Source organism: Accipiter gentilis, chromosome 35, assembly GCF_929443795.1.
Source record: "Accipiter gentilis chromosome 35, bAccGen1.1, whole genome shotgun sequence".
Taxonomy (NCBI): domain Eukaryota; kingdom Metazoa; phylum Chordata; class Aves; order Accipitriformes; family Accipitridae; genus Astur; species Astur gentilis.
The window spans coordinates 1,571,287-1,585,560 of record NC_064914.1 but is presented as its reverse complement, the minus strand read 5'-3'; positions in this window follow the sequence as shown (position 1 = coordinate 1,585,560).

Sequence of the window (14,274 nt, the reverse complement as noted above, 5' to 3'; positions counted from 1 at the left end):
GACCATGAAAGAATTTCTTGAAATATTTAAAAGACAACATTGGATGACAAAAGGGGAGAGACAGAATGGGTTTTGAAGTGTCGATGCAGTATTACAGATTGTGTTGCCATTCATAGAGGAGAAGACTACTTTGGTTATGATACCAAAAGATTTCTCTTCCACATCTGTAAGCTACACTAATTATTTTACGCTTAGAAGCTTAAAAGATCCCGAGAAGGTAATTTCAACCTCTTAATAAAGGCTACATGGCTAACATGATATTATTCACTTTGTGTGATTTAGGTTAACACATATCATTCTCGGTGAAAACTGTTGAATTGAGAGTGTTATTTTCACATATCCTGGATATCAGAAATTAGAAGACTACGTAAATTGTCAGAGGTTTCAGTTTGCAAGTCTACTGAAGCTTTTAAATGCCTGATTAATGTTTAAGCGCAGAAGAAAGCCTACTACTGAATTCAGGTGGGACCGTATTTCTGTGAAGCAGCACGTCTGGTTTTAGTACCCCCTCGTGCACCTTTGTACCCTCACCTACCCTCCCCACTAGGTCCGTGTCTCCACCATGCACACCCCCATCTCCTGCTCCAGCCCACCCCCTTCACCCACACGAGTTTTTAACCCACGCGAGTTGTTTCGCCCTGCGCACCCTGCTCTCCTATCTCCTGCCCTGCCTCCCTCCTTTCCCTCCTCCATATTCCACACCACCACCCCCCCATCATCCATCAGGCTCCAGACCCCTGGTGTGCTGCCTGCACCCTGTTCTCTGTCATTTGTTCTTCTTCTTTTCCTTACAAGTTGTTGTTGTTGTTTCTTTTTCATGATGATTAAACTGTTTTTGTTTCAAGCCACGAGTTTTCTCACTTTTGCCCTTCCGCTTGTCTCCCCGTCCCGCTGGGGGCGGGGGAGCGAGTGAGCGGTCGCGTGGGCCTTCGTCGCCGGCTGGCATTAAACCAGGAGACGAGGTGAGTTGCAAACCCTGCCTGGCTAACGCTGGAGGCTCTCTGTGTTCCTCCTGCCATCTCGACGGGCCGTCCTTGTTCTTCATCGCCGCTTTATAGCGAGCGCCTCTCGCTCTGTAAGCGGCAGTACTGGGGCCGTGTTGCAGGCGGCAAAGGGCAACTGTGACGCTTGCTGGCAGGAGCGGCAAGGAGTGCGGAGCCACGCTCCTGTAGGGAGCAAAGATGGAACCTCGAGGGCTCTGTGGTCCTCCGCTGAGGACATCTAATATCCCGACAGGCCTCTTTGCTTTCCCTGCTTCACGTCTGATTACGTTGAACGCCGGAGGGCAGGGCGGTAAGTAACACCGTGCAGCGTCTTTTCGATAAGAGACGAGCCCCGCGCAAGAAGCCTTGCGTGCGTGCAGGATTAGGAGAGCCGCGTTCTGATAGCACGGAGGTGCCCACCCCGACCGAGCCCCAGGGTCGCCGGGGTATCGCTAGCTTGCAGGTGGGCCGCTCGCATCTGGTGCGCTGGGTCGCGGCCTTTCCTGCCGAACAGAGCTGCCCCTCCGGCACGAAGCAGCTTTGGGTCTCTTGTGGCCTGCCTTCAGGCTGTCACCTGAACCAGGCGTTATTTTCTGTTGTAAATCTCTCGCCAGCGTCTGCTGCCTGGCTGCTGTCGCTCCTGCAACCCTGATGCCCCATGCAGAGGGATACAGCAGTCCCTGGGGCTTGCTCCAGGGGACACCCCCCTTGCCCCCCCCCCATTTGCAGGTTCCCTGTGCTGCTTCTCCTCTCTAGATAACGGGGTGGGGGGGCAGGGACAGAAGCGGCCGCCCGAATTGTCTGTTCCTTGCACTTGACTGCTGTAAACGCTCCAGCCGCTCGGGTGCTTTTTGGAAGGGAGGCGATGAAGAGGAGTGCCCGGGCTGCGAGTGAGGAGAGGGCAGGGCGACGTCAGCCCTGTGCCCCCAGCAAGGAGTGCGGGTGTCGGCGGCAGCGGGCGAGCGCCGGGACCGCGGGTGAGGCGAGCGATCCCCTCCGGCGGGGGCGGCGGCGGCCGCGGCGGCGGGTGCCTCCTGCCCGCTGGCCGCCCGGGGCCGGCGGGACGGGAAGCTGCGAAGCGGCCGCCGCGGCAGGCTCCCGGTCCGCCGGAGGCGAGCCGGGCCAGGGCAGCGCCGGGCAGGTCCCCGAGAGCCGACAGGAGGGAAGAGGGGACGGAGGCGGGCGCCTCCCCGAGTCGCCGGAGCTCCCCCGGCGCCTTTCCCCAGCCCCGCTCGGCCCCTGCGGCTGCCCCCAGCCGCAGCCCCTCCCCTGAAGCCTGTGCTGCAGCCGCAGGCAGCCCCCGAGCCCTGTCGTGAGGGCGGCAAGCTGGCCCTCCGGTGTTCTCGAGTCTCCCTTAAGGCGGGTGCCGTTAGCAGCGGCGCGGGGAAGGAGCGGCGTCCGTCCGCGGAAGCCCCTGCGGACGGAGGGGCTCCGGCCAGGGTGGAGCTGCGGTAATAACGGTCGCTGCTGCCTCTTTCCCTCTGCCAGAGGCCACGCCGTGAGTGCGGTTGTCCGTTCATCCCCGGGGATGCCGCTGACTGCAGCAGCCTCAGGCTCGCATGGCCTGTCTCTGCCCGGCCTCCCTCTCCTCGCGGTGCAGAGGGACAGGCGGAGCGCTTACTGGCTGTGGACGGGAGCTGCTGAAGCTGGAGAGGCCACAGAAAGGTAAAGAAGAAGAAACGGAAGGCCATCTGGCTGGCAGCTGCCTCCCGCTGCAGGCCAGAGGGACCCTGCCTCTGTGGGTGTGGGAGGATCCCTCCTCGTAGTCCACAGCAGGTCAGACCGCCAGGGTCTGTATGCGTGACCAGCAGCGCGGTACGGCCACGTAGTGAGCGAGCGAGCGAGGCTACGTGTCTAGGAGGCCTCATCTCGCAAGAGCTGTGAGGGGCTCGCGTGTTCTGTTATGCGGAGGACAGCCAAGCGACTGGAGTTACAGAAGAGGAAGGGAGGAGAAAAGGAGAAAGAAGCGGCTGAACTGGCAAAGTCTCTTGGCAGCGCCAAGAACGAGAGCTGCGGTGAGCCCCGGGCCCTCGGGGCCCCGTCTCCCCTCTTCGGTGTTGTGGTCCCTCCCTGCCCCCTCCGTCCCCTGGTCCCCTCTCTTTCCCACACCCCTGCTTTTTTTTTTTTTGCTTTTTTTTTTTTTTCCTTTCCTCCCTTGTACCTCTGATACTGAAAAGCCGGTCGACGAAACTCCCTAAGACTCGTTTTGGAGTTTTAGAAAGCAGGCGTTCTTCATTGCAGCGCTGGATGCACGGGGGATAGTTCCACCTAGTGTGCGTGCCACAGCTTTAGCACAAACAGGTTATATAGAATAACTAATTGCTTATTAATCAGATGAGTATATATATACATAAAAACGATGGCAACCGATTATCATAGCACTGCCTACATCCGATCACGTGCAAGGAAGGATCCATTTGAGACGAAGGGCTGCTTTTGCGACCACCGACCCATTTGAAGTTCTTGCTGGCTGTCCTCGAAGTCTTTATTCTTGTCCTTGTTCTTTGATCTTGAAGCTTAACGCAGTTTCAATCGCATGTGGTCAGTTTCAGCATTGTTCCCATTTAGCTTACAGGGGAACATCTAGTCATAAGAGCAAAGAACTGCAAAACTTAGGAGTACCTACCTCTGCTAGTTAATTGCTCGGCTATACTTTTGTCTGTTGTTTCAGTTGTAGCGTTAGTATAAGATTTCTAACCATTATTTACCAAATCTCACTTTTACAGTCACCTAGCAGCAAACCACAGCTGGTACAAAGTATTAAAACCACCCAAATATTTAGACGTGCCATACAGAACGTACGGAAATGTGCTATCAGAGGTGTCCGAGGGGCAGGGGGAGCGCCGGGGGGCGCCCCGAGCCCCGGAGCAGACTCGCTGGCAGGACTCGATAGGCGCGCGACTGACTGAATAGACGCTGGCCGGCCGGCCCCTTTGCCCTCCGGGCTGCGTTTGCGCTCCCTCTGCACGGGGCGAGGGGCTGTGAGGGAGCCCAGGGGAGGAGGAGGAGGTGAGGCGCTGGGGGGGGTCGGGCCGTGCCCCCCCTGTTCCTGCTGGGCTCCAGCTGTTGCAAATGTTCTGGTAAAGAAATCAACATTTAATCACATAGAAGAGTTAGGTTTGATTAAGAAGTAAAATTGTGAAGCGTAACGTATAGGATTGTTAAGTTTGAAACGTAGCCATAGAAACTTTAGGAGCTGTGTTACGCGTGACGCTAGGGACCGTAATATTGTTAAAGTCTGAAACAGCTAACCCTAGAAACCTCACCAGGAAGTTACTGGTTTTCCTACGTTCTGTTTCAGGAAACTAAGGAAACCGTCGTGGACACCAGTTTGCTGCTTGGAAACCCCCTTACCCTTCCCATCTCGATTTGAGTATCGACGATGCCAGTCAGCAGAGCCAAGTGTCACTGACCAATGATTGTTTTTTAAATAAGAATATTGATAAGGTTATATAATCACAGGACCGATCGTTACAACGGTTAAATTTAAGAACGAGCATAGTATGCGTTTTTACGGAAGGAGCTTAGGTAACAATGACCTGACGGGAAAAGCCTGTAAAAACTGATGGATTTTGATACTAAGTGGGACACGCCTTTGGAGGAGCGATCCCCCGTGTCCCCAGCGCTGCGATAAACAAAGTGCCTGCTTCTTAACTTCACGTTGGCGTTAAGGAGTTTTATTCTGGATTTCGGTAACGGTTTTGGCGACCCAGATGGGACCTTGCGAGTGAGACTGGACGAGATGGCGTGTCGATCGAGCTCCGGCCGGCACCGAGGTATTCTCGGGGAGAACCGTCACCCTCGACACGCAAAGCTCCTCGCAGCGCTCCCTGGAAAAAAGGTAAGGCGCTGCTTCTTTGGAATTTGTTTGGAAAGCCTGCCCGTGAGGCGCGGCGAAAGCTTCCCAGGGTTGGGGCTTGGAGGGTAGCCGTCTGCAGTGGAAGCCTAGGCGTCTGCCCGTAAGTCATAAGCGAAAGCTATTGCTGGGTTGGACTTTGTGTATTATTTGGGACAGCTGTCGTTTGCATTTGTTTGGTATTTGGTATTTGAATGTATATAAGTATAATGGCATTAGCAAAATTGTTTAAGAATAAGAGTGCAGGAAATAGAACTGCTGATGAAAAGTTACCAGAAACATCACCGCTGGGATGTTTATTGGCACGTTGGGGTGAACTGCAGGAAAAATGGTAAACAAACAGAACTTTGAGTTACAATACTATATTGCAATTACTGTTGTTTTGTAGGAGAGAGAGTAAATGGAATAAAGTGCCATATGTAGATTTGTTCTTTTTAAGTGAACGTATCGGACGGGGACCGGAGGGGAGTCTCCCAGCAGAACCTCTGGTTACAGCTAAACTGGGAGAACAGAAAATTGAATTTGAGTTGACACTAGAGTCACCTTTTCAGTTTTAAATACCTCAGAGGGAGAGTTAAGTTTTGAAGAAATTGGTGGTGTTGGTGCAACAAGCGAACGAGAAACTAGACCCTTCTTTAAATCTTTAACAATGAAATTAGGAAAGCAATGGGTCACTCGGCAGTTTTTGTATGTGCCAAATTCTCCTAAACTCCTGTTAAGGAGAGGTCTATTTGAGAACTTAGAGGCAGAAATTAAAGTTAAAAATGGAGAGCTTAAAATTTTAATTCCAGAAACTAAACGTATCGAAGCAGCGGCTTTGTTGTTAACAGGATGTTTACCGAAAGCAGAAGATTATACCGGTCCAAGTGTAATGCTGTCATTCCAGTCGTCTGGACTGGGAAGTTCCCGGTAAATCCAAAAAGCAGACCCTGTGAGAGTTGATTTAAAGCCAGGATCGAATCCGGTAAGAATGAAACAATACCCCCTAAAACCGGAAAGTCGGAAAGAGTTAGTAATGGTAATACAAAAATTTTTAAGATACAAATTGTTAATAGAATGTGAATCCAGATATAACACCCCGATCTTGCCTTTTAAAAGGCTGATGAAAAAGATGATAGATTAGTTCAAGACCTCCTCAGAGCAATAAATCAAATAGTACAAGGTATTCATCCGGTCGTAGCAAATCCTTATACTTTGTTAACAACCCTAACGGAGAAATGAGAATGGTTCACAGTGTTGGACCGAAAAGATGCCTTTTTCTATATTCCCTTGGATCCCAATAGTCAAGAGGTTTTTGCTTTGGAATGGGAAAATCCTGAGACTGGGAGAAAAACACGATATACGTGGACAGTCTTGCCTCAAGGCTTTAAGAATAGTCTTACCATTTTTGGAAATCAATTGGCACGAGAATTAGAGATTTGGAAGAAAGAAAATAATCAAGAAATCTTGCTGAAATATATGGACGATCTGTTAATGGTAGCTGAGACGGAAGAACAATGCACAAAGTCAACTCTTAACTTTTTGAACTTTTTGGGAATCAGTAGATATCGAGTGTCAAAAGAAAAAAACCCAAATAACCCAGAAAGAAGAAACTTAAATTTGAGTTTTAAAATCCTAAAAGGACAGAGACAATTGGGAACTGAGAGAAAAGAGGCAATGTGTCGTCTCCCCGAACCTAAGACTAAAAAAATGAATGACAAGCATTTCCGGGAATGGTCGAGTGGTGTCACCTGTAGATTATAAATTGTGGCTTGCTGGCCTGACCTTTATAGGAGCAGCTCAAAACCTCAAACGACGGATTGGACCGATGCCGAGAAAGCTACCTTCCAAGAATTGAAACAGGCTGTAACAGGGGTGCCAGCCCTAGCGTCTGCCAGATCTCACAAGAGACACTTGAACTTTCTGCTCGTGAAAGAAGAGGTAGAGCTCTGGGTATCCTGGCCCAATATTTAGGGCCAAGTGGGCGAGCTGTGGCCTACTTCTCGAAGCGATTGGATAACGTGAGTCTGGGATGCTCTGGTCGTCCGAGAGCCGTCGCTGCAACTGTGCTACTGATCCAGGAAGCTCGTAAGTTCGCCTGAGGAGAAAGGATTACTGTACGTTTCCCATATGATAACTGTTGTGCTAAAACGGAAAGGGGGGCACTGGTTATCCTCTAGCAGAATGCTGAAATACCAAGTGGTGTTGTTGCTGGAACAAGATGATGTTTACCTAAAAACTACTACCGCCGTTAACCCTGTTGCGTTTTCAACAACTGGCCGAGTTAAAGGAGAACTGGAACGTGACTGCTTGCAGGCAGTCGAAAGAGTTTACTCCAGCTGACTGGATCTCTGAGATGTGCCACTAGAAGAAACAGATTGGGAACTATATGCCGACGGAAGCGGTTCCATCTGTGAAGGAAAACGTTTTATCGAGATAGACAATAACTACTGAGGAGGTACTTGCGTTGCCAACTTTGCCTTCGATGATCTCTGCCCAAAAGGCTGAACTGATAGCTCTTACTCGAGCTCTGGAACTAAGTCAAGGAAAGCGAGTCAACACTTGGACAGACTCAAAGTATGCTTTTGGAGTGGTACGTGCGCATGGAGCGATACGGGGAGAAAGAGGACTGTTATCTGCACCAGGAACCGCCGTTCAGCACGCAGAACAAATACTGAAATTGTTAGAAAGCATTCAAAAACCAACAGCAGTCATGATGATGCACTGTAAAGCACATCCGTTAGGTAAGACCGGTCCTAACGCAGGTAACCGACTGGCTGATAAAGCTGCTAAAGAGGCTGCAGAAAAAGGCATCCTAGCACTAGTTCCAGAGAAAGGTATAAAATTGCCTAAAGAAACTCCAAATTATAATGAAAAAGATGAAGAATTAATTATTAGATTGCAGGCTAACAAAATGAAACAGGATAGGCTGTAACACCGACAGGTCGAATAATAGTCCCACCCACAATAATAAGAGAAAATGCCCCATTGAACATCACAGAGTATACTGGGAAACAGAAAGCGAAATATGACAAAGATTGTTTAAACAATTATAAGTGGACGTGAAATGTATATGTAAAATTATCCCCGAACCAGTAATAAGATCATCTTTGGGATTATTAAATAAGGAAATTTTTTAGAAGAATATTAGCAAATTGATTTTATAGAATTGCCTTGAAAATAAGGATATGTCCTAGTTTTAGTTGATATCTTTACTGGGTGGCCCAAGGCTTTCCCTTGTCGCACCAACAAAGCAAGGGAAGTAGTCAAAGTCTTGCTCAAAGAGATAATACCAAAATATGGGGTGCCTGTAAGAATGTCATCTGACAATGGCCCTCATTTTATAGCAAAGATTATGAGACAAGTTGAGCCAAGTATTATCTATGGATTGAGACTATCACACCCCACATAGACCACAGGCAGGTGTGTGTGTGGGGGGGGAGAGAGAGAGAGAGAGAGAGAGAGAGAGAGAGAGAGAGAGAGAGAGAGAATGAACTATATCCTTAAGCAACAGTCGAGTAAAATTTGTCAGGAAACCTCACTCCTCACATGGGTTAAAGCGTTACCCGTGGCTCTATTAAGAATCGGAGTATAGCCAGAAGAGAAAGAAAAGCCAAGTCTTTAGGAAATGTATGAAAGACCATATCAAGAGTCCTGTGTTCTGAGTATCTTGAGTGCCTTTGGAGATATGTTTTTAAAAGGTGTTATGATTTCTTTAAGCAATTCTTTTCAAGAACTTTGTCAGTATGTCTCCACAGCTGGACCCTTAGAATTGGACGTAGCAGCGCATCCCTTCCGACCAGGAGATTGAATATATATAAAATCACCGAGAAGTGGAAAGGACCGTATCGAGTCATTTTAACAACACTTGTAGCAGTAAAGGTCTGGGAGAAGAACCTTGGCTTCATTATTCGAGAATAAAGAAAGCACCCAACAAGAAACTGGAAGTCTAAAGAAACTGTCCCTTTAAAACGGAAAATCTATAAGTAAGTTTCACGTTATCTATTTGGGAAAACAGTTGTGTAAAGTTTATAATGTTGGGGTTGCTATTAGGAATATTGTCGAGGGCAATAATCTTTTTGTGTGTTTAGAGGGTGTATGTGTTTTTTTTGAGGGGTTCTAAACATGAGATAAACAAAATGAAACAATTATTGTTTGAACTGTTCATCTTGATATTAACCGGTTTTGTAATTTGAATTAAAAAAAAAAATCTAGTTTTGTAACTGATTCAAAGTTTTGTAAAGACACAGAATTTAACCTCGGTAACAGCCTGCCTTTCCGATTCCAAAGTCAGATGAAAATCTAGTTCCGTGGAGAATACTGACATTGAATTTAACCAAAACTTGAGAAAAGAGGTAGAACAACGAGAATCATTTTAGCAGATTCAATTGGATGGATTTAAAAGGCAATTATTTTTTTTAAATTTGAAAGAAGGAATTATAGCGTTGTGAATTATAACGTTACCAAACCATCCACCTCACGGACAAAAGAATTAATTTACTCGCCCTTCGGGAGAAACTTGTACAAGCACCCCTCGGGGCTGTCAGCTGCCAAAACCGTAGAGACAAGTGCAAAAAGGAACTTGGGATCATGTTTAAAATATAAAACGATGTTTAGAACTTTCTGGAGTTCCAGGATCCTTGTTAGAGCCACCCAGAGTTGGGACCACCTGTGGAAATTTAGACCGGTTTAGACAACCAGAGAAACATCACACATCCTAAACAGAGCTGTATGAAAGTTTGTACTTGCAGCTAGCTCCTCTGACCCCAAACTCCCAAGACCTTCTCTAGTAGCTAAAGCTCCAAGATGGGGGTGTAGTTGTAGAAAGGATAATAATACTTCACATGATCTTTGGTCCCCTCTTAATAACGGGAAAAATTTAGCTTGGAGTTGACAGCATTAAAGGACAGGTGAAAAGTTCAGGCTTAACTGCTTGGGTGACTAGTGATGCTATATGACCCACTCACCTCTTCATGAAGGAGAAAAGCAAATCGTGGTCTTGAGACTTAATAACTATCCTCTCTCTGGAAGAAATCTCCCTTGTGGCCTTGCTCGCGGGTGGACCTGGGGAAATGGAAAAGATGATACCTGGCAATCGCCAAGTCTTAGAACTAAAATAAGATGGGTATTAAAATCTGTATTTTGACCCCAGTTAACACCTCTTCCACATCAGATGACTCTTGACATCTGTCACTCAGTCAAGGCAGTGCCTGCTGCTTCACTTCACCTTGGTGGTGAGGGGTTTGGTTCCGGGTTTCGGTACCACAGCTGTGGGCCGGGGCTGGAGGAGCCGCAGGTGCGGGCAGTGAGAGGCTGATGGCGACGCCCCCTCCCTGGCAAGGGGAGGGGCTGCCGGGGGAGGGGCCGCCGGGAGCCCAGGCAGGAGCGGAGCTGAGCAGTGACCGGGCTGCGGCTGCCCCGAGGGAGAAGGTGAGCGGGGCCGGGCGCCCCTCGGAGCGCGAACGTCGGAGGCGGGGGTGGCCCGGGGGAGGTGGGGGCCGCCTGTGCCGAGGCCGGGGGGGAGCCCTGGGGGCTCACAGGGCGGCTGAGAGAACGTGCGCGTGGGGGTGGGGGGCGGGGCGCTGACAGGGCGGCTGAGAGAACGTGCGCGCGGGGGTGGGGGGGGGCGCTGACAGGGCGGCTGAGAGAACGTGCGCGCGGGGATGGGGGGGGGCGCTGACAGGGCGGCTGAGAGAACGGGCGCGCGGGGGTGGGGGCTCACCGGGCCCCGTGGCGGGGCTGCGCAGTCGGCCGGCGGGTCCCGGGGAAAGCCCCGAGGAGGACGGCGGGGTCCGTGTTGCACGCACGGAGCGGCAGCGGGGCCGCGCCGTGCCGGAGCTACCCGGAGCGGCGCTGGGGGCTCGGCGGGAACTGCCGCTGCGCCCGCGTGGGGAAGTGGGGGGGAACGGAAGCGGCGTCCCCTCGGGGTCAGGCAGCAGGGCAGGCTGCCTCCCGGGGCATGCCGGGAGCTGTAGTTTTTCGCGGACTCGGCGGCCGGGCAGCAGCGTGGCTCTCGGGCGCGGCGTAGTCCTCGCGGCCCCCGGAGTCCGACCAGGTCAGACTCGGGAGCGTTGCCGGTTTCGCGTGGTTTTCCGCGGGCTTCCCGCTGCGCCCGCTCCCCGACCAGCCGTGCGGACGCGCCTCCCGGGCGCATGCGCCGTGCTTCGCGTTGGGGCAGCCCGGCGTTCGCTCGCCGGCGCAGGCGCCGTCCCTGTCCCCGTCCCCGTCGGTTTGTGATCTTGGGAAGCCCATGTCCTGGATAGCTGGGGTTGTGGCTTGCAAGCCTGTGACTCCCACCAAGTTCCCAACAAATTCAACCGTAGAAATTGTGCATCAGCCCTCCTCGCCCCCTCCGAGCTGGTCTGTTCTCTGTGGTCACCATTAGTAGCCTCGGTTTCCCACCTGTGGTTCTCCACAAACCCAGAGCCTCGCAGCTCCATGCTGAAGGGAGTGGGGAGCTACACACGGAGAAGGCAGAGGCCCGAGTTTGTCTTTTGCGGATGAGAAGTGGGGAGGAACTGCCGTAAATGGGACGTATCCCTGCTTGAGACATGGCTGTTTCAGCTGTGCACATGGAAAATCCTCAGATACGTTGCATCTAGCCCTCCTTTCCATTGACCCCGGGAGAACTGGCCTCCTGTGTCCCCCAAGTTTATTTACTTCCTGCTGCAGTGAAGTGGCTATTTTTCTTCTTTTCTCTGAGGATTTTGTGGATCTGGGCATGGGAAGGAGTGCCTTAATGCTGGCTTTCTCAGCCTACTTCTGGGAAGCCAGGCATATCTGCAGATTAGAGCCGGGGGAGTGGCCCAGACGCCTTTTATTCCTCGGAGGGCAGTGGATTTGGGGAGTTAGAGCAAGGCATGCCTGGATGTTGGTCTCCCTGAGGGGGAGGGGGTTTACAGCCAGATGACTGAAGAGCCTCCCCCAATCACTCCTGGGGAAAGAGTTGGGGGGTGGCTTTTAATGTACCCATGGTATCGATGTGGCAGGTGAGCATACACCCCCCTCTTGGCTGGGGGATCTTATGTGGACGCCTGCTGAGCCAGGGCTGGAAGCCCCTCTGCACGCCCTGGAGGAGCTGGGTGCAGACTGGGGACGTGAGGGCAGTCGTGACATGGACACAGAGCGGCAGAGAGTCCTGCTCTTTCAGCAGTTAACGGTGCTACCGCGTGGTCAAAATCTCAAGTGCACCCGTCCAACCGTGCATTCTCTTTCCTGGGGTTTGTTTGTGGGACAAATAAACTGCCCAGCACTAGATGAGAAGGTTGTCTGCACTCCACCTCAAATCAGGTGCGTCACCTCTCCGTCAGGGAAGAAGTATGGGGCTGGGCATAAAAGGAACAGTAACTCCAACGTCGGGATTCTTTTTGGCTCTGGGCACAGAGCAGGTAACCACAGCGATACAGAGAGGGAAGGAGGTGCTGATGGGTTTGTACCTTGGACTTACACTGTAGAGGATGATCTGTTCAGGACATCCATGTCATAGAGTAGCTATTGCATGATTTATACTCGTAATCAGGTTCCTACTTGATAGCCTTAACTTTGCGTGGCTTGCGTATTGAACTTTGCAGTAGTTTGTTTGTTTTTACATTTCCTTAAGGTCTAGGCAAAGGTTTAGAAAGTTAGCAGACTTAAGGATAAGCATTTATTACTTTGTCCTGCCATGTTGCCATTTGAAACCTGTTCTGAGTGTTGGTGGTATTCAAGAAATTGGCCGAGATTTAGAGGGTGAATCTGTATCTTTAGGTGTACTGAGCAGAAAAGTACAATGGATCTTTTTAGTTGCCAGATAGCTTTCTTTATCCAGGCGGTCATTTTGTCAAGATCAGGCTGCAGTGTCCAGGGGGCCGGGGAGGGAAGGTTGGTGTTCAAGCTTCTCATTCCTATCAGCGGTGACTCCGCTTGCACCACTAAGTGGTGCTGTGTACATACGCTTAATTAAATCGGGAGCTGCCTGCGCCTGCCTGCTTGTGCAGTTCGGAGCGGTCCTTTTAGAGAAAATGTTCTTTTGGCTGCATTTGTTCTCCTGTGATACAAAAACTTGACAGCTGTTGGGGGCAACTACTACTTTAGGAGAATTTCTATAAAGTAAGAAATTGCTTACTTTACAGCTTTTTTCAATATATCAATTTAAAAAAAATAAAAAAATTAATAAAAATTTAACCTTACATGAACATCATCTGTTGGCTTTGGCCCCAAACACTTTATTTCCTAGAAATAAGTTGAGTCTTTTCATCAGAATATGTAAAAGATTTCTAGCCACTGTAGTACTATTGTATTGTTTGTTTTTTTAAATAAGATTCTGTCCAGGTTCCAGCATGTGCACTAAATTTCTACTGCAGTAGAAGAGAGTCTTAAGCTGAAGAGAGATTTCATGGTTGTGATTCAAAGAAATTAACTCAATAGTTTGATTAACTATTAAGTAGGTATTCTTTATTGACAGCGCTGGTTGCACGGGGGATCGCTCCACCTATCGTGCACACCGTTGCCCAATTTACCAGAAATTTATACAATGTAAATATACATATTCATGAGGTTATTCAATACAAAAACATACATATGCATAAGTGAGGCGGAGTAATTAAAAAGGCGTGTGTCAGCAATTCTACAATGTATATGTCATCATTGCGCATGCTCAGATTTGTCTCTGGTGGTCGTTTACTTCTTCAGGGGTTCTATCTTCTTCTTCCTCTTCTGTCCTTTAGATGAACTTTAGTCATTCACGCATGCTCTCTTCTTACTAGGCAATTATAACAGTTTTATGGTTGCTTCTCATACACCTTATCTTAGACCTATATTTCAGTTCTTATTATCACTTCCTTGGTTGACGCATCCGTCCTTGACGAGTATCGGTCCCTGACAAGCTTAATCCCTGACAGACACCAGTCCTTGGTAAGCAGTGTTACAAGAATCATATGGTTATGAGAACAAAGGCAGGAGTTCGTACCTTTGCTAGCCCTATCTATTCAAGCAAGGCCTCTACTTGTGTCTTCTCGACAAGATTTTGTGATTGTTCATGGTTCCTTCTTACAAACACCAGTCTTTGTCTCATATGTAAAGTTATAGAGAGACAATCATTGAGCAATTAGTAGTTCATTCTCTATATCAATCCCCCCTTTTTCTTTAAACCCTTGCAAATTCTTTTGCAACTATAAGGTTCCATTACGTCCGAGAGATCGTGTAAAGTATTTCCCGGTTTCTACTTGATGTCTAATTTTGTTTCGTTTCCAATTCTCGTAATTTTCTACCGTGCCCTGACAATACCACACAAAACACTTAAGCATAATGCAGACCATCATTCCCAAAGTCACTAAAATTATAACCAGAATAAAAATTTGCTTTAGCCACCCAAAATTTGGCAGCCAGGATGTTAGTTTGTCCCACAATTCTTGAAATCCCCATGAGAGGTCATCATTTGTTATTTCATGTAGTATTTTGGTTTGTTTCCAAATTTCT